This window comes from Amblyomma maculatum, unplaced genomic scaffold (genome assembly GCF_055883805.1).
Source record: "Amblyomma maculatum isolate TAMU_Amacu unplaced genomic scaffold, ASM5588380v1 scaffold_19, whole genome shotgun sequence".
In the NCBI taxonomy this organism is placed as follows: Eukaryota; Metazoa; Arthropoda; class Arachnida; order Ixodida; family Ixodidae; genus Amblyomma; species Amblyomma maculatum.
In genome coordinates this window covers 8,245,815-8,264,733 of record NW_028146744.1, presented here as the reverse complement: position 1 = coordinate 8,264,733, position 18,919 = coordinate 8,245,815, and positions in this window count along the sequence as shown.

Genomic DNA, 18,919 nt, shown 5'->3' with positions numbered 1-18,919 from the left:
AAAGAAATAGCTGATTTCCCGTCTAGTTGCTGCTTTTTACGCGTCGTTTAAAATCGAGGTCCTGCGCGGATGTCGTTAGTAGCCGGAAAAATCTGACTGAAAGCAGTGAAGGCTACAAACCTGCAGTGAACAGCTTGGTGAAAGTGTCACAAAAATCGACTAAGTCGACTTGCTGAAGAGAGTATTTTCCATCAGTGCTTACCAGCGATGACAATAGGGACGAGCGGGAGCCATGTGATCTAGTGTTTTGTTTCTTTGGAAAATACAAGAGGAAAATGAAGGCTACACTATTACTTCTGCCGACAGATGGAAGCTGGCAGTATCAGCAAAGCCGCTATGCAAGAGCTCGCGACTGCAGTGCGGGAAACGAGATCCGACGCACGACCCTCCACCACTGACTTCTTGTGCAAGCCACAGTGACTCGCTGCTGTGCTTCGCAACCAGTTGACTTCGAGCACATTGGGCTCGGTTCTTGATATTGCGATTGATGCTGCTCCATTCCGTTTATGTTCAGTTGCTGATGTTGTTCAAACTGTGTAAGGTACAGAAACTGACGTTTATGCTCCATTTTGGTTTGTTGAAGAGAAAGAAAACATTTTTTTTACCGTCCTCTGGCGAGAAAGTTTGTTCTACCAGACCTCAGTTTAGAGGCGATAAAGTAGGCCTGAGCAGAGATGTCTAATATGTTGCATTTCGCGCAGCGGGAAGAGTGATGGTGTTGTTCGCACATTGTTGCAAGGCCTCTCTGACGATGTCATGGTTCCTGTTCGTGCTAGACGGTGTCCACTCTGTCGGCAGGAAAGGCATGCGTATCATGCATGTGATGCCGCAGGCGAGCTGGAAATCGGCTCAATTTCCGCGATCGCACTATGACAACTAGCTTTCAAGTGCCTTCATATCCATCAAGGAGTCTGTAGTGTTCCAAAATATGTTCATTTTATACACATTACACATTCTCTTTCAATATTCTGTGAATTATGCACAAGCCTTTTCTATGAAAATATCAGTTTGAACAGAAGATGAATTTTTTTGTTATTTGTTGAAAAGATTCAGAAAATAAATGCCAATAATAAACGTAGCTGTGCAAAAGGTGTACCTATCACACATTTATGGCGTAGTCATTTTTTGAATGTTTATAGTTTAGCTTCCTCTACTGTCTTCAAGCTGTGTAGCATTCTTCTTGACAGTGTTGCACGTTTTATTAGAGTAAAATAACCTTTATTTACACATCTCCCCAGCAATGCATTTCTTATGCTTACATTTATTTTATTGTCACTAAGATTTTTGTCATTCAGCAGTCATTCTGGGCACTGAAGCCAAGTAAAGTGCACTATTCTCCTAGTAGCTGCTACAGCAGAGAGCAAGACGTCTAATGGCCTACCATCCAGCTGGCTTTGTTATATCTGATACATAACCATTTTGTATACTGCACCATGCATACAGTACCTATTTGTATAGGTATACCTTCAATATGAAAGGGAATTGCTTCTTTGGACGTAGTAATTTATTCTCGAATGTACATGTCAATGTTGTATGGTCACTGTACATCAAGGTAGATGTGCTTCTGTATAGGCTGCCTTTTTTGCAGTAAAAACATTCAAGTGAAACGTTGCTGCCAAGAAATAAGTGTTTCTACTGAATATAAGTGGCAATAAAAAGATCTTTGTTGGTGGTATTTTCTGATTACAATCAAAATCATGAACATTTACTGCCTTACTGCAATACTGCACGCTTCAGTTTAAGCATTTTTACACCACAGGGACCACAGCCAACTGTACCAGGTTGCAAGATGGTAGCAGAGAAGGGAAAGCGAGCTGGGACTGGGATGGCTTGGCACTGGTGGTCTCCTGCACAATCAAAATATGACATCCACTTAGACCCACATTTTGCTAATCTCAACAGCTTTTGAGCATGCTTTAGCACTCAATTGAAGATCCATACTAAGTAGCCGACAGCCAGAATCGTAAACATTCGCAGGAATGCTAACAACGTGTGCCAATGCTGTTTAGGCAATCATCATTGTAAGGACAGCCTTGTAACTTGGTAGTGATATAAATAACGTGGTATGATTACCTGCATAACAGAAGCACCCCGGTTTCTTAGGCAGTAAATAAATTTAAACACTATAAATATTTGTCTCCTATTGCTTCGGCCATGATAACAAAATTTCACTGCAACTTGCATTCTTTGGCATATAGCCAGTCTCAGCACATTCAGGAAATGGATCTCTTGCCGAAGCCGACATTTAGGTCAGTCTCTCCCTGCAAAACAAGTTTTCAAAAAAAAAAAGTCTTGCCGTCAGAAAACACTTTCGGTGTTTGATGAAATGAAAAGAAGCAAGCGTTTGTAAGGTGCATTCACTTTCAAGTCGCGAATGTGTCGCAGGCAGGGAGCGTGACAAATGGCTCGAAACCTGTCATCGAGGAGCAAGGCGCGCTGGACAATCAATAGTCTCTTCATCCTGTACTTTAAATATAAAGGGCAGGTATACAGAACCTTTCGCCAGCTCTCGCTAGGTCATCTTGAAGACAACTGTTGAAAAACAATGCACGAGTGGAAAGGAGACCTTTTGGTTGGAAAAAAATCCTTGCAGAGAAGCCGACTTACAACAAGTGGTATAGCACACATCCCAGGCAGCACATTTCATCGGCCCAATAATGGGGATTGATTGGGGATTACTGGCCCACAAGTGGCCCAATGGTGCCATTGAGCTACCAATAATGTGCAGCCACGCTATACCATAATCATTATTGGCCCAGTGAACTTCACCCATATCCGTTATTGGCATTCAACCGGCTAAGAGTGGTCAATAATGCCCATTCATATTGAACAGTTTGCCATTATTGTATACACAATGAGGCAGCCTGGTCATTATTGGCCAACCAGCTGCAATTGTTTGCCAATATCTTCCACACCATGGTATAACCTGGTAAATATTGTCCGGTCAATAACAACGGCTTCTCAATATTGAATATATCTAGGCATACAGTGGTCAATAATGTCCAACCAACTTTGGCGGCTTCCTAACATTGTAATATCTTGGTTTCTAGTGGTCGATATTGTCTAATGAGCCTTGATGGCTGACCAGCATTACACATATTATGGCATAGCTTGGCTAATATTGTCCAGCCGTTATGGTTGCCTCGTCAACATTGAATATATCTTGGCATACATTGGTCAATATTGCCCCACCAGCTTTGGTGGCATCCTAACATTGTATATATCTTGTATTATAGCGGTCAACATTGCCTAATGAGGTCTGATGGCTGGCCAGCATTGCACATATAATGGCATAAATAGGTTATTATTGTCCGGCCATTATGGTTGTCTTCTCAGCAATAAATAAATCATGACATATATTGGTCAATAGTGACCCGCCTGTCATGGCGGCCTGCCAACAATGTATACATATGCATTATATTGTTCAATATTGTTCGATGGACTGTGATGGCTAGCCAGCATTGCACCCTAATGGCATAGGTTGGGCAATAATGTTCTGCCAATATGGATGGCTTGTCAACATTGCATATATCTTGACATAGATTGGTCAGTATTGTCCCATCAGCTTTGATGGCATCCCAACATTGTATATATCATGGTTTCTAGTGGTCGATATTGTCTAACAAGCTTTGATGGCTGGCCACCTTTGCACATTTCAGGCTGCGGCGGCGCTAAAAAAACAGTAGAAGCAGCTCTGACCGACAGAGACATTTCTAATACTTTCATCTCAATATGACAGTGTGTTGGGGCTAATTTCGTCGCAACTAAATTTTTCGCTGTCCCGGACGTCAGTTTACGTTCAACTGTAGAAGATATTCATATGCCATACGTAATTTGGGCCACCATATATATAATGTTTATTGGGATTAATGTATAGATTGTCCTAAAATTGTTTGACTAAGCTGACCAGACAAAATGAACAGAAGTGCCCATCACGGAAAATGTAGAATATATTTTTCTGAGTACATTTTTCGTGATTCGCAAATTGTTGTGGATGACCTGCGATTATACTTGCCAATTTTGGTAGAGAACTCTTTTATTTACGACTTTAGGCACGATTAATTGTTATGTAAAATTATGCATATATCTTCGAGACAATTCCTGCATACTAGAGGTCCGGACGTCGATCACGCGTGGACGTAGCTAACACAGATAGTATTCCAAACTTTAGCCAAGTGTTGAAAAAATTCTGGCAGCACGTGGAATCTACACTGCAGAAATTAGCGAAGGCGAGATTATAGCTACTGCGTGAGGTGCATCACGTATCATTACCGTTATCAACTAAACGCAGTGTCAATACCATTGATTCTGTCATCATTGTCATTTTCACTAATTGCAGCGTCATTCTCGTCGCTATCCTCACGGTAGACAATGAGAATTACGTATGGTGCTAGTTTCGCGATCCAGGGTTCAGCGCAGTTGGTTAAAGCGTTAACTAGGCTAGGAATCTGATTCCCGGTGGAGACGATTTGTTTTTCTGATCTCGTCAAATCAGGATGATTGAAAGTGATTGACACATCAATGCACAGATCCGATGCACAGATATATCCATGCACAGATCTCGAACACATCTCGGGCACAACTCTCGCGCACGGGATTTCGTTCCATGGGCCTATTTATACGCATACGAGTACAAGCATATGCGCGCGCTCGAGCACACATCTGATCTGACAAGCAAATGTTTAATAGATGCGTGTCCGCGAAAAAAATCCTGCGCAGTCAAGAAACGCAAGGTACTCAAATGCAAAGAACGCAACAGAACGTGTGTGTCGCTTGAACAAACACCAGGGGTTACGTTTGGATAGTAAACGCAGAAACGATCGAATATATCCGGTGAATCCACATCCTATAAACGTTTGTCCATGATTGGAAACACGCACGCGTAGCATCATTATTTCCGCCTTTTTTTTACGTGATGGAAAGAAACCCAACATGTTCAAGCTAAGCAGAGGTGGGAGAGATCGATCGCGCTAGCCAATCAAACACGCACTGCATGATTCGCAATTACCCTAGCTGTTTCCGGCATTCAGCATAAGCACCGACTATACCACGCCTCAGTACTAGCTGTTCTTATAGACAGATATGTTGGGCTGCTTTCAGGGCCTTCGAGTTCTAATATCTACTAAACACAAATTTGTAGTGTACTCCTTTGCGCTCTGCTGCGGGCTTCAGCAACAACGACTGAACGACTTTGGCCATCGGTGCAGCAGCGCATAAAATATTTCAGCTCAAAGAAAAAATACAAGCAACATATATTCTACGTTATGTCTAGCTAATTCACTTGACAAGAAAACAAATCTGAACTGTCCTGGAATGGTTCGTATTCTAATGCGACGTAAATCGCACACTGCCAAAAAGTAGTGTACATGTAAAAGATAATAAAAAAATCAACAGCACTGCATGGGGCAAGGAAAAGGAAAAAAAATAAAAATTTAAAACAATTACCTACAGTGTAATGAATGCGCGCACATGTGTCGCCAGCATATATGGTAACAAAACTGAAATTGCATAATAACGATGTTCTTTACGGAAGTTATTTTTGTTCGAAAGCTGTAATATATGGCTCATAATGATGCATTTGACCACAGCGTTTGACAGCGCTCTCCTAAGCATTGTTCAGAAACTATTCTTCAAACATTCATTGCCTTATTATCCAACCATATAATCACCGCACCGAAGGCGTTTCCCTTCAGAGAACTAAATAATTCTACGCCATCATGTCAACCAGGCAGCTAATTGCAATTCATATATATTAAAAGTAATGCGAGTGCGTTACTTTAGCAGTTTTGAGGCATTTTTAGAGAACACCACTCTCGAAGAATTTAACACATGATTGAGAATTAGGGTTCCTTTGTGAAATATTCTCCCGCTTTCACAAGTGCTGCTTCCGCGGGCTGAAAGATGATTATACCGCGCTTCTTTCTGAGGGCAACCTTGTCCCAAGTTCGTAGATATAGCTTCAATGTTGACCATTGCTTTCTTTCTATTTTTTCTTTACTGCAAATTTAGTTCTTCAGATCTTAGCTCGTCGAGTATTTTGTATTTCTTGATATGCCCACGGTTAGTTCTACGCGGATTTTTTCTTGCTCTAAATGTCCACCTGATTTGAAAAAAAAAAAATGAATAACATGGGAATTTTTAACCTTGAAGTGCTCGTAGTTATGGTCGTTTTCGATTTTCTTTTCCTTATAGGAATACAGCAAGTATACGGGCTGTTGAATCGCTCAGTTGCGCGTGATGACGTTTCAAGAGCACTCCGTCATGAACAGCGACCTGTGTGCCATCTTTAATAAAAAAAGATATGTCCATTTGTTCGAACCGAGGACGATTCCGTGAAAACTGAAGATTGTTTTACGTATGTGATTATTATTTGAAACTATGAGGTAAAACCTATTTTTCATTAACAAAAGAAAATATAGCGAAATTATCATTCCACTGAAAATGTTACCGAGCCAACAGTCGAGGCGACCAAAGAGCTCCGAACGCACTCCTCGTTGTTTTAGCGAAGCCAAGGGTAAAACTCTGCGCATTCCTCCTCACAAGCTTGGCGCAAAGAACATATGGTTTTCATTCTCTCGTCCTTTTGTCGCCTCTCCACCCGAGGGCCTTGACTAAAGCAATTCTCAAACCGTTTTCAACTTCCCGTCTTGTAGCCTTTTCTCCCCGTAAAGCAGTCATCGCGGAGGGGCAGCGACCTTCACTGCCCTCTCTTTCCTCCCGGCTAGGCAGGCGTTGCTCACAATGCCCCCCGATCTACTCCTCCTCACTCTTCCCTTCCTTCCCGCCAACTTTCCTGGCCGGCAGCCTTCTGGGCTCACGTGGTCCTGCGGGACCTGTTTCATTTCTCTCACCCCCTTTCGAGCTTTATGCCTACTCTTTCGACAGATCTCAAGAAAAAAAAAAAAAGAGGAGAGAAAACACAACCATCTTCTGCCCTCTTCCAACCGTGCCTCAAAACTCGACACAAGCCGCTGATTCAGAGGCGTCTGGTCGGCCACACAATCCCCACCCGCTCGAGCCGCTCGAGCTCCCGCAGCTTTGGACAGCAGAACCGAAAAACCAAGCCTTGTGAAAGTTCCGATTCGTCTTAATGGCCATGCCTAAAAGAGGATATTTGTGAGTACCACCAGCATTTTAAGTTGTTTGTTCATAACTCAGCTCTCTGAGATTATTTCTTGCTTTGTCTCCTTGTAAGATCGCTACTTTTTCTTACCAGGTGTATAAAGCGTCAGATCCCTGGGATGTACTTTGCGTGGCAGCATTCATTTTGGATTGTTGCAACTGAGGTCTGCAAATCTGCGCTAGCCGTATGGTAAGATACTTTTTTTTGCATTATTTGGTGCAGTATGTTGTCAGCCTTGATCATCATGTCAATAACCGATATGCTTGCGTGAACGGAAAGTCATTTATTTCGACCGCACCACGCCAGTCAGTTCTGAACTGTATTTTCAGCGCACTATTTTGTATGCATAAACTCTGGTCATAATGACAAAATTTATGGCGCAGAGGTGGCCAATTTGTATTGCAAAAGAAAAACGTGGCCCTGTAAAACATGATGCGTGTTTTGTGTGATTTTCAGGTTACAACTTCATCGCTCGTGTGTTGTGTGTCTGAAGTGGTCAGTTTCTTTTACAAACTGTATACAAAAGTCAGAGTTAAGTCTAGCTTTCTGGGACATGATTTTTAGTTGCGAGCGAATATTTAATATTGTAATTTGCCGTTATGAATGCGCTATTGGAATGGTCTAAACGACGCGTAGCTTATTCACGTGTTTGATCTTTCTCTTGCGCTAATTCCGAGTAGTAGAAGTGTCATAAAATAGCCGCTTAAAATAGGTTATTTACAGTTGCTACCATAGTTCTTATACTTTACCACACGTACAAAGTTGTTCCCACAACAAACGTGATGCTAAGTTACGGATTTCTTTATTTTTTTCAGGTCGAGTGTATCATACAAACCCCAAAGCATCTGTGTCGTACGTTGTTTTGGCTGCAGCTTTGACAACCTTTAAAACGATCTGTTTGCAGTAATGATGCGGTGCACACTAAATTTAGTAGCCGCGGTCGGAGTGCGACTGCCATTTTTTGTGTCTGTTTTTTCCTTTGTAGTTTCTTTTTAGTTCTTGCGGCAATCTATTCAAAGGAAAGCTATTGATTTGAAGCTTCCAGTTATGACGACGTTTTTCTTCTACAGGTGTTCGATCACAAAGGAACTACAAGTATAAGGGGGCAAGCACTGACTACCGTTTAACGAATAGATAACGGCAAATGTCATTTTGTTTTATGTTTCCAGCGTCAACAACACATCCACGTGGGAAGTCGTGCACTGCCAGATGTCGCAACCAATGCAACCAAGTTAATATGGCCGGCCTCACTGAGCATGCAGCTTATTTCAACCTGAGTAAATCAGACAAGAAAGTTGCCTGAGGGCCAACAGGTAGTGCTTTATTTTGCATTTTTACTCCACGGTCTAGCTGCACTTCCACTTTCCAAAAGTTTTCTGTCTTAATGGGATTTATGAATGTTGCTTTTATTTCCAGGTGCCATCTGCGAAAGGAAATACATTGTTATGCACGCTGCTCAAGTCCATATTTTTCAAGGGTGCATGGAGCTGCTGCCCCTACAACCGACCACAAAAGAAGCTGCGATGAACGCAGCGCCTTCCTCCAACCTGGGACCTGAGAACACCTTGCCAAGGGACGCAAAGACAGGAGGAGCACTGAAGTCTAAGAGTTCTGCCTAAATGTTTCCATGCCCTGTAACACGTGCACACCTAATAAATCACCATGCAGTGAACCTTTCAGCTGTATTATTTTCTGTGCATGAATATTCTCAGCATGCTTTATTTAAATGAAAAGCTGCATGAAAAATATCTTCACTGCATAAGTAGGGGATGGCTTTGCAGGTGCCTATTAGTCATAGCACGAAAAAGCAACTAGCCGGATTGCCAACTGATCTGGCTGGATGCCAATAATGCAAAACCACTGGGCAAGATTGGATTGGAAATACTGGGTAGCCGATAAATCTGGCTGGATGCCAGTTGTGAATATCCAGTGAATAAGCATGGATACGAGATATTGGATGGCCAGTGAGCTTGGCGGGATGGCCGTGATATAACAACCAGTGAGTGAGCTTGGGTGGAAGATATTGAGTAGCCATTGAGTGCCGTTGAATGCCAGTAGACAAGGTAGTATGCCAATACTGGTTTAGATAGGAGAGCCGATCAAATTGGTTGGCGTATATCTTGGCTCTTTGTGCGCCCCAATCAGACGCCAATATTGACCAATATTGGGACCAATATATCCAATATTGGACCATTGGCGGTCCATTGACGGCGTGCTGCTTGGGATCAATGCATATAATCAAGATCATTCGATGACCAACACGGGTTTTTAGAGCTTAACCAGGAAAAAGACGCAGGTGTTTAGCAGACTTTCGATCACTTTTCGGTGCACAGGAGTACCGCTAAACGAACGCGTCGTGGAGGAGGCGTTGGTCCGGTGGGGCAGCGAGGGTCACGATATGCGCGTGGTCGCGTCGCAGATCTGAGATAAAGCAGGCACAATACAAGTTTACTATGATCTTCCGAACTCTTAGCCAAGCACACGCAGTCAAAAGCAAAATCTACTCATTATTGTGATGTTCACAACGTGCGTAGAACCCCTTGCATAGCGACTTGTTTCCGTACCTCCCCGCGGCGCCTTGACGGCAATCAGCGTTCCGCCCGATGGCTTCCGCTACCGGCGCACTATGTGATGCAAACAATCTTACATTCCCCACGTACAGTCGTGAGCAGCCTTGTCTAGAGCGCGCCGACAGGGCTCTGTGGAGCAAGTCAGCGACATCTAACGTTAGGCTCTGGGTTGGAGCCATGCGTCCCGTGCGCATGCGCGGCAAATCGGAAGGATGCCTGCTCATCACTTCAACATCCAACCCCTGCCTTGCGAACACTTTTCTTGCCGCTAAGGTCGTATTGACTGCATTTGTGATAGGGTGCCTCGATGCGCACCCGCTCTCCGCATCGAGGCACCATAATTTGTGAGGTTGTGACGGTCCCCAGAGCGTCGCGATGACGCCGTGTTTCTCGAGTGCAACGAGACGGCCAAGCAAGCAAGCGCGACTGATAGCGGAATAATGCGCGTTCCTCCATACGCACCACTCATCGTCGCTGTACCTCATCGTGGAGGAAATCAAGTTCCTATATCTATAGCGATGCAAAATGCTGTGTCCCTTATAGCTTATAACTCGGCCCAAAAACACGCCATCAAACGAGACGCCTGCAACGTGCGTGGTCGTAACCGTATACGGACAGGACGAAAACAAACACCTAACAGCCAACTAGGCCCAATTCTCGCACTATTTGCTATGGTGTTTGAAGCGCGCGATTATCCGCTATCACTTGCAATTGCTTTTGAACCTAGCGATAACCCGATATCACATTCCACTTGCCTAGCCGCTTCGTGATTCGCGCGAAACACGTTGGTTTACAGACCGCTGTTACATATCATTAAGCGCATACCTGGCGGCATGAAGCGCCAGCACTGGATGGAAATGAGGCCGGGAATCCACGAGCAGGCACTGCTTTATTTTGGCCGCGCATGCGCATGGGACACATAACTCGAACTCAGAGCCTAACGTTAGATGGCGCTGACTTGCTCCGCGGAACACTGTCGGCGCGCTCTAGACAAGGCTGCTCACGACTGTACGTTGGAAGCACGTTGTAATCGTGTTGGAAGCCTGCAGTAGCAAAAAAATGCGGTGCGCTTGCCGCCGCGGTGACGACGCACTCGCCCGCAAGCCGCTGTTCATCGATGTTCGTCGGCAATCGTCGCACAGTCACTACAATTTCTGCTTGTTCCCGAGTTGAACAGAGCCGGAACAACTCGCCCGGCAAGTCAAACGCGTCTTCGTGCTTCATTCTTCGCCGTGGATCGCCGATACAATGTCTCACAGCGGCGCATCGCAATGTACGCGGCCCGCCATTTTCACTCTCAAACGTTTGAGACTGCTTCTGTCGCTCTCAAAAAACGCTCTCAATTGGCGGCCATATTTAGGTGCTCAACGTCATCGTTTCTTTTGTGTTCATAACGTCTCATGACGTCCACTGGTGACGCAGAAAAGCAATATGGCCGCCGGTCAGAACTGATCAATAGGACATAGGCATTTTAGAGCGGTGCGCAATCCGGCCCCAGTATCGAAACCGGAATATACCGGGTGCCCCAACTAACTTGAACCAAGGGTTACAAAATAATATATTTGAGGTAGGTCAGTGAAACCAGTTGCATACAACTGCCAGCCTCCTTGCGCACTACAGAGAAATTTTTGTTTTGCAATTACGTAATTGGCTAATCATGTTATTTTTAATTTAATTAACATCAATTTTAGACCAAAAATGTGAGTGGTAAAGTTGGAGAGCGCCTTCAGAAACCCCCGTTCCAGTAATTGCGATAACGAAAGCATCCCGTATACCTTTTTTTCCGGGCACAGAAGAAACCCCGCGAAATACAAATAAAACAACGTGACTAGCCCATTCGTGCGCCACGATTGTGGTGCTCTCAGGCGTGGTTTGAGTGAACAAAATCAGCTGCGGCCGTGGCTCCTCGACCCCGTTAAAGCGGCATGCTTATATGCTTGCGATGGCTTCTTCGCCCGCGTCAGACACCAAGCCCACGTGACGGTGCAAGTAGCAGCGAGCGCGGTGAGCCGACACCACCGAAATTTTAACAAGTCCTTTGCATCACCTTCTCTCCCCATCAGCGGATGAGCGATCAGCCACTGAATCTGCACGTACAGCCTTGGGTAAAGGGGCGAGATGACATCATGTGACTCGACTCAGATTCGCGCTCACAGTTTAATTTGCTGGTACTTTATCGCCCTCCGCCTGTCGTGACGTAGGCTGCTGGGGTGCGCAGGCCTTGCCAAGATCTCGGTGGCGACGGGCGAGCTCGAGCTGGCTCCAACCATCGCCAACATTTCAGCCTGCAGCTGCAACAGGACCATCGAGTCACGGCCGCAGCTGATTTCGTTCGCTCAAACTACGACTGAGAGCACCACAATCGTGGCGCTCAAATGCGCTAGTCACGTGGTATTATCTTTACTTCGCGGTTTTTTTTTTTTTTTGAGCCTGCAAAAAAGATACACGTGAGACTTTCCTTATCGCAAATAATGAAATGGGGGTTTCTGAAGGTCCTCTGCCACTTTCCAATTCTCATTTTCGGTATAAGGTAAGTATTTAGTAAGTTGGAAAAATAACGTAATTAGCTGATTAAGTAATTGAAAAACAAAAAATTGCCTGTGGTGCACAAGGAGGCTAGCAGTTGTATGCAGCTGATTTCACTGACCTACCTCAAATATATTATTTTGTAACCCTTGGTTCATGTTAGCTGGGACACCCTGTATATATCTTGTGGAAGAAGGTCAGGTCGATACGGCAAGGAGACAAGGCAAGGATGCCGTTTCTGGCGTTTCTTCTGATGGCGAACAGAGGCGCGTGCCACAGGTAGCGTCGCGTGATGATGACGATGGTATGTACACGTAAAAGAAAAACATCTACAGAAGGTTCAAACAATTTTCCCGGGATTCGGAAGCGGCCTGCCTGGCCGCTTCTAAGCAACCGATGCACCACGGCGCACAAATGGCTTCAAACGAGATACATCAACAATTTCAATGCCACGGTGACGTCAGTCGGCTGGAGGATCAACAGGTGTGATTTTGTAGTTCACTGGGAAGTTTGGTTGATGACCTTGTAGGGACCAAGGTAGCGGTGGTGGAATTTGTCGCTAAGTCAAGGGGTGCGGAGTGGTTTGTAAAGTTATACTTCGTAAGGGACCACACGATGAGTAGAATCGTAGCGACTCTTGCGATCTTCCTGGCAGGCTTCTGTGTTGAGGCGAGCAAGGTGACGGCATCTGGCCACACGGGCTACAAACTGGGCAGGTACTGATGTGGAGGAATAGCTGGACGTAGAGTAGAATGAACTGCCGAGTATTGAGGTGGGAGGGCGGCCATAAACGAGGAAAAAAAGGATAGTAACCGGTAGTCCGCTGTACTCCTGTATTATAGGCGAATGTAACAAACGGTAAAATAGTGTCCCAATTTTGATCAATCGGATAACGTGCGATTAAATCATTCAGTAATACCGTTAGTCTGAGGATGCTAGTTTGAAGTCGTCTTATAGAGGGTGGATGATGCGTGGTGAACTTCGGCACCGACGGTCAATAAGAAGTCATCCCGCGGTCACTTAGGAGTACCCAGGGAGCGCTATGCCGCAATACAATACATCACAAAAAGAAAATTGCAACCTCTTTAGCAGAACCAGTGGGCACTGGTGCTGTCTCTGCGTAGCGCGTAACGTGATCGGCAGCCGTGATGATCAATGGTTGTCATAATCAGAGAGAAGCAGGGGACCATATAAGTCGATGCCGACTACTTTGAATGCCGTGGCGGGACAGAGAAAGGGTTGTAGGAGACCAGCAGGTGGAGAAGTCGGCCGTTTGCGATGTTGGCACAGGGGGCAGGAAGCGACGTATTTAGCTACACTGAAGGATAGGCCAGGACAAAATCATCACTTCAGCGGTCGTAGGTTTTGAGAAAACCTGTCACCTGCAGTAGCGTCACCGTGTAGAACCGCTAGGATACCGGGGCGAAGCACACGCGGAACAATATTGTTACAAGTGAGGTTAACAATATACACACACATATATATATATATATATATATATACTGTAGAAAGAAACCTTCGGCACGCTCAATTGTGATCTAAACGATGACCAACGTTTGGAACAGTATGTATGTATTGTCACGTAGTGGTGACGAGGTCGACGACACAAATGAAGGGGTCGATGATTGCACTAAAGAAACCTTTATTTGGGCTGACTTGCGCCCGCAAAAGAACTAAGCAACTCGGCGGCGGCGATAGCAACAACGCGCTCGCCGGTCGTCGAACAAAGAATGCCCGTCACACTCGGCAACGCTCAATTTAAAGGCTGCACAGAACAATCTAGATAACGTCGCAAACAGCTACCAGCACGGGCTGGAACATTGTGGAAAGACACCCGAGTGGCCGGAACCTTCGAGAGAGATCTCGGTGCGTCTTGCGCTACAACAAAACTGATAAAGGTGTGACTCGCGACATCGAGCAGTAACAAACAAAGATTACGGAACTGATACGCGGTCCAGAATCAGAGTGATAAGCCTGTATGCCGGCGGCTGTTAAAAAAACAACAAATACTGTTTTGAAGGTTTCGCGGCATTGCTCCCCCCTTAAAAAGACATCGCCTCGATGTTCCAAAACAAAGAAACTTAAACATAAACACTGCAAAGTTTAAACTCCACAGATTATTTAACACGCGTAATATGGCTTCAGTCGCACAACATGTACAATTCCTGGGCGTGCGCGTCGCCGTTGTGATGCTGACGCTCCGTCGGGAATGACTTCATAGTCCAGTGGTCCGACGCGGCGAAGTATTCTGTATGGTCCAAAGTATCGACGCAACAACTTTTCACTTAATCCGCGACGGCGAATTGGTGTCCAAACCCACACTTGATCTCCTGGATTGTACTCTGCGTGGCGTCGTCGTAAATTGTATCGTCGGCTGTCGGTGCGCTGTTGGTCTTTAATACGCAGCCGTGCGAGTCGTCGGGCTTCCTCTGCACGCTGCAGGTAGGCGGCGACGTCAAGGTTGTCTTCGCTGGTTACGTGCGGCAGCATTGCGTCGAGCGTCGTCGTGGGCTCCCTGCCGTACACAAGCTTAAACGGGGTCACTCTGGTCGTCTCCTGGACTGCCGTGTTATACGCGAAGGTCACGTACGGCAAGATGGCGTCCCAGGTCTTGTGTTCAGCGTCGACGTACATTGCGATCATGTCCGTGATCGTTTTGTTCAGGCGCTCCGTAAGGCCATTGGTCTGGAGATGGTACGCAGTTGTTCGTCGATGGCTTCTGTGACTGTATTCCAGGATGGCTTGCGTCAACTCTGCCGTAAACGCCGTTCCCCTGTCCGTGATGAGCACTTCTGGGGCGCCGTGTCGCAAGAGAATTTGTTCGACAAAAAATTTGGCGATTTCTGCCGCGGTACCATTTGGTAGTGCTCTTGCTTCGGCGTAACGGGTAAGGTAGTCAGTGGCCACGATGATCCACTTGTTACCCATAGACGAAGATGGAAAGGGGCCGAGGAGATGCATCCCAATTTGTTGAAAGGGCAGGATTGGGGGCGGAATCGGGTTTAGTAGTCCTGCTGGTCTGTTCGGCGGCGTCTTGCGTCGTTGGCACTCACGACACGTCTTCACGTAGTGGGCAACTTCGGCAGGCAGTCGCGGCCAGTAATACTTCTCCTGGATTCGACGCAACGTGCGCGCAAATCCGAGCTGGCCTGCTGTGGGCTCATCGTGCAACGCCTGCAGAATTTCTTGCCGAAGGGTTTTAGGCACTACGAGAAGCTGCGTGATCTTGTTGGGTGCGAAGTTCTTCTTCACGAGGAGGCAATTGCTTAACGTGAAGGATGATAAATGTCGCCTGAACACACCAGGAGGGGAAGCGGTCTTTCCTTCCAAGTAATCGGCTAGCGCTTTCAGCTCAGGGTCTGATCGCTGTTGTTCTTCGAAACTGCTGGCGCTTACCGGTCCCAAAATAGCGTCATCGTCATCGTCCTTCGGGGGAGCATCGAACGGAGCGCGGGATAAGCAGTCTGCGTCGGACTGCTTCCGGCCCGACTTATAGACTACAGTCATGTCAAATTCTTGAAGTCGTAGGCTCCATCTGGCAAGGCGGCCAGAAGGATCTTTCAAATTAGCCAGCCAGCAGAGCGCGTGATGGTCGCTTACCACCTTGAATGGTCGGCCGTATAGGTATGGACGAAACTTAGAAGTGGCCCAGATGATTGCAAGCCACTCCTTCCCGGCCGTCGAGTAATTTACTTCGGCTTTTGTGAGGGATCTGCTAGCGTAGGCGATTACTTTCTCCTGTCCGGCACTCTTCTGGACAAGAACGGCTCCTAGGCCCACACTGCTCGCGTCGGTGTCAATTTCGGTCTCGGCGTTTTCATCAAAGTGGCCAAGTACAGGAGGGCATTGCAGGCGGCACTTAAGTTCGTCGAAGGCTTCTCCTTGCGGCGCTTCCCATTTAAAAGGTGCGTCAGCCTTTGTAAGCTGCGTCAACGGTTCGGCGATCCGCGAAAAGTTTCTGACAAATCGTCGATAATAAGCGCACAGCCCAAGGAATCGGCGCACAGCTTTCTTGTCGGCAGGCGGTGGGAATTGTGATATTGCAGCTGTTTTCTCCGGGTCTGGGCGAATACCGTCCTTGCTAACGATGTGACCTAGGAACCGGAGTTCTTCGTAGGCGAAGTGACACTTCTCTGCTTTTAGCGTTAGTCCCGATGACTTGATGGCTTCCAGCACTGTCTGTAGTCATTTTAGGTGGTCTTCAAAGTTTAACGAGAAGACAACAACGTCGTCCAAATATACCAAACAAATTTGTCACTTTAAGCCTGCCAGGACTGTGTCCATTACTCGTTGAAACGTGGCTGGTGCGGAGCAGAGGCCAAATGGCATCACCTTGAACTCATAAAGGCCGTCCGGTGTGATGAATGCGGTCTTCTCGCGATCTCTTTCGTCGACCCCAATTTGCCAATATCCGCTCTTCAGGTCCATCGATGAGAAGTACCTTGCATTGCAGAGCCGGTCGAGGGTGTCGTCGATGCGGGGAAGCGGGTAGACATCCTTCTTCGTTATGCTATTCAAGCGGCGGTAATCAACGCAGAAGCGAAGTGTGCTGTCTTTCTTCTTGACCAAAACGACTGGTGCCGCCCAGGGGCTGTTCGAGGGCTGGATTACGTCATCACGCAGCTTTTCCTCAATTTGATCGCGAATGGCCTGGCGTTCTCGCGGCGATACACGATAAGGGCTTTGGCGCAGAGGTCGGGCGTGTTCGTCCGTTATATTGCGGTGCTTGGCCAGTGGTGTTTGTCGTACCTTCGATAATGACGAGAAGCACTCCCCGTAGCTTCGAAGAAGACTGAGAATCTGGTCTTTCCTGCTGTGGGTCAATGCCGAGTTGATGTCAAATTTGGGCTGACGGAATTGGTCCGGTGCGTTTTCCTGCGTTTGGTCGTAGAGGGCGAATACATCTTTGAGGTCGGCTAATTCGTCGAGAAAAGCGATCGTCGTGACCTTGTGGAGATGTCGGTATTCTTCGGTGAAGTTTGTTACCAGCACCTGAGCTTGACCTCTCCGGAATTTTGCGATGCCTCTTGCGATGCCGACACCTCGTTCTAAGAGCAATTGGATATTTCTTTCGACGATGCCTTCAGCGGTTTCGATTTTTGCGCTACCTACGCAGACTGCGATGCTTAATCGGGGCGGGACGGTCAATTCTTCATCGAGGACGTTTAGAGCGATGTGTTGCATCGACGTCGTCGTAGCAGGAATGGCTTTGTCTGCAGAGCGCTTGATGAGCTTGGATCGCAGGTCGATGATAGCCCTATGTTCATTTAGGAAGTCCATGCCTAAAATCACGTCGCGGGAGCACTGCTGCAAGACCACAAAGCTGGTGGGGTAAGTACGCCCATTTACGGTTATTCTTGCAGTGCATCGTCCCGATGCAGTAATCAGGTTGCCACCTGCGGTGCGAATCAGCGGGCCATCCCAAGCGGTGGTAACTTTTCTGAGCTGAGAGGCTAACGGTCCACTAATGACTGAATAGTCAGCTCCGGTGTCTACTAGGGCAGTGGCTCTGCGACCGTCGATATCAACTTCAAGGTCACTTGTTCGCGTCCTCGCATTGCACGTGGGCCTTAGTGTTCGATCTCGGCTCCGTCGTTTCTTCAGGTCATGGCCGGGGCATACCGTTGTTACTTCGCTGGGCGGCGGTGTCTGCTTGCACTCTGGTCGTGTTGTCGTCGATGACGTCGTGTGGAGCGGCGGTGAAATGGCTGCGTCGTCGTTAGTGGTCGTCTGCGGCGGAGGATGTTCGTCTTTTCGCCGTTGAGCAACCTCACCTCCAAAGGTTGCTGAATTTAGTTTCCCCTACGGGGGCTAGGAGACCGTCCTTGCAAGTAACCGCGGCCCGGCGACGCATATCGGGCATTGTACGGTGAAGGGGAGTGTGACAGACGCCTTGGGGACGAGCGCTCTCTGCTGCGCAGGAAGTCGCTGATTTCCTGTGGTCGCTCGCCAGGACGGGGTCGTGGGGCGTCGACAGCGAAACCACGGAAGCCGATCCGCCTGTACGGGCAGTGACGGAGGATGTGTCCTGCCTCACCACAACGGAAGCAGAGCGGTCGGTTGTTTGCTGACCTCCAGGCGTCGCACTTTCTGGGGCTTGGGGGTCGTTGGTAGGCTTGGCGGGCGGGGACCAAGGGGCGACTTTCGGGAACAGGACGGTTGCGGCGAGGGCTCGGAAAGTCATCACGCCGGGGCGGAGGGCGACGTAATGCACCAGCGTAGTTCATCGCTGTTGCCTAGTATGCTGGAACAGTCGCAGCCGTCGCTTGAGGAACGTCCAGCGCCTGCTGGACTTCTTCACGGACGACGTCCGCGAGCGTTGCCACCTGCGGTTGTTGCAATGATGGCATCAGTCGGCGGAGCTCCTCTCGCACGATCTCCCGGATGAGGTCCCGAAGGTTCTCTCCGCTGGCAGATGCGCTGGGGTAGTGGATTGAGCAGTCCGGCTGAAGTGGTCGCTCGTAGTGGGGCATCCGGGTGTCCAATGTCTTCTCGATGGTCGATGCTTCACTTTCAAATTCTTCCACAGTTTTCGGCGGGTTCCGGACAAGCCCCGCTAAAAGCGACTCTTTAACTCCTCGCATTAGGAATTTCACTCTCTCACCTTCGGTCATGTTAGGGTCCGCGCGGCGAAACAGGCGTTTCATCTCCTCTACGTAGACCAGGACGGGCTCGTTTGGTAGTTGAATTCTTGGTTGGA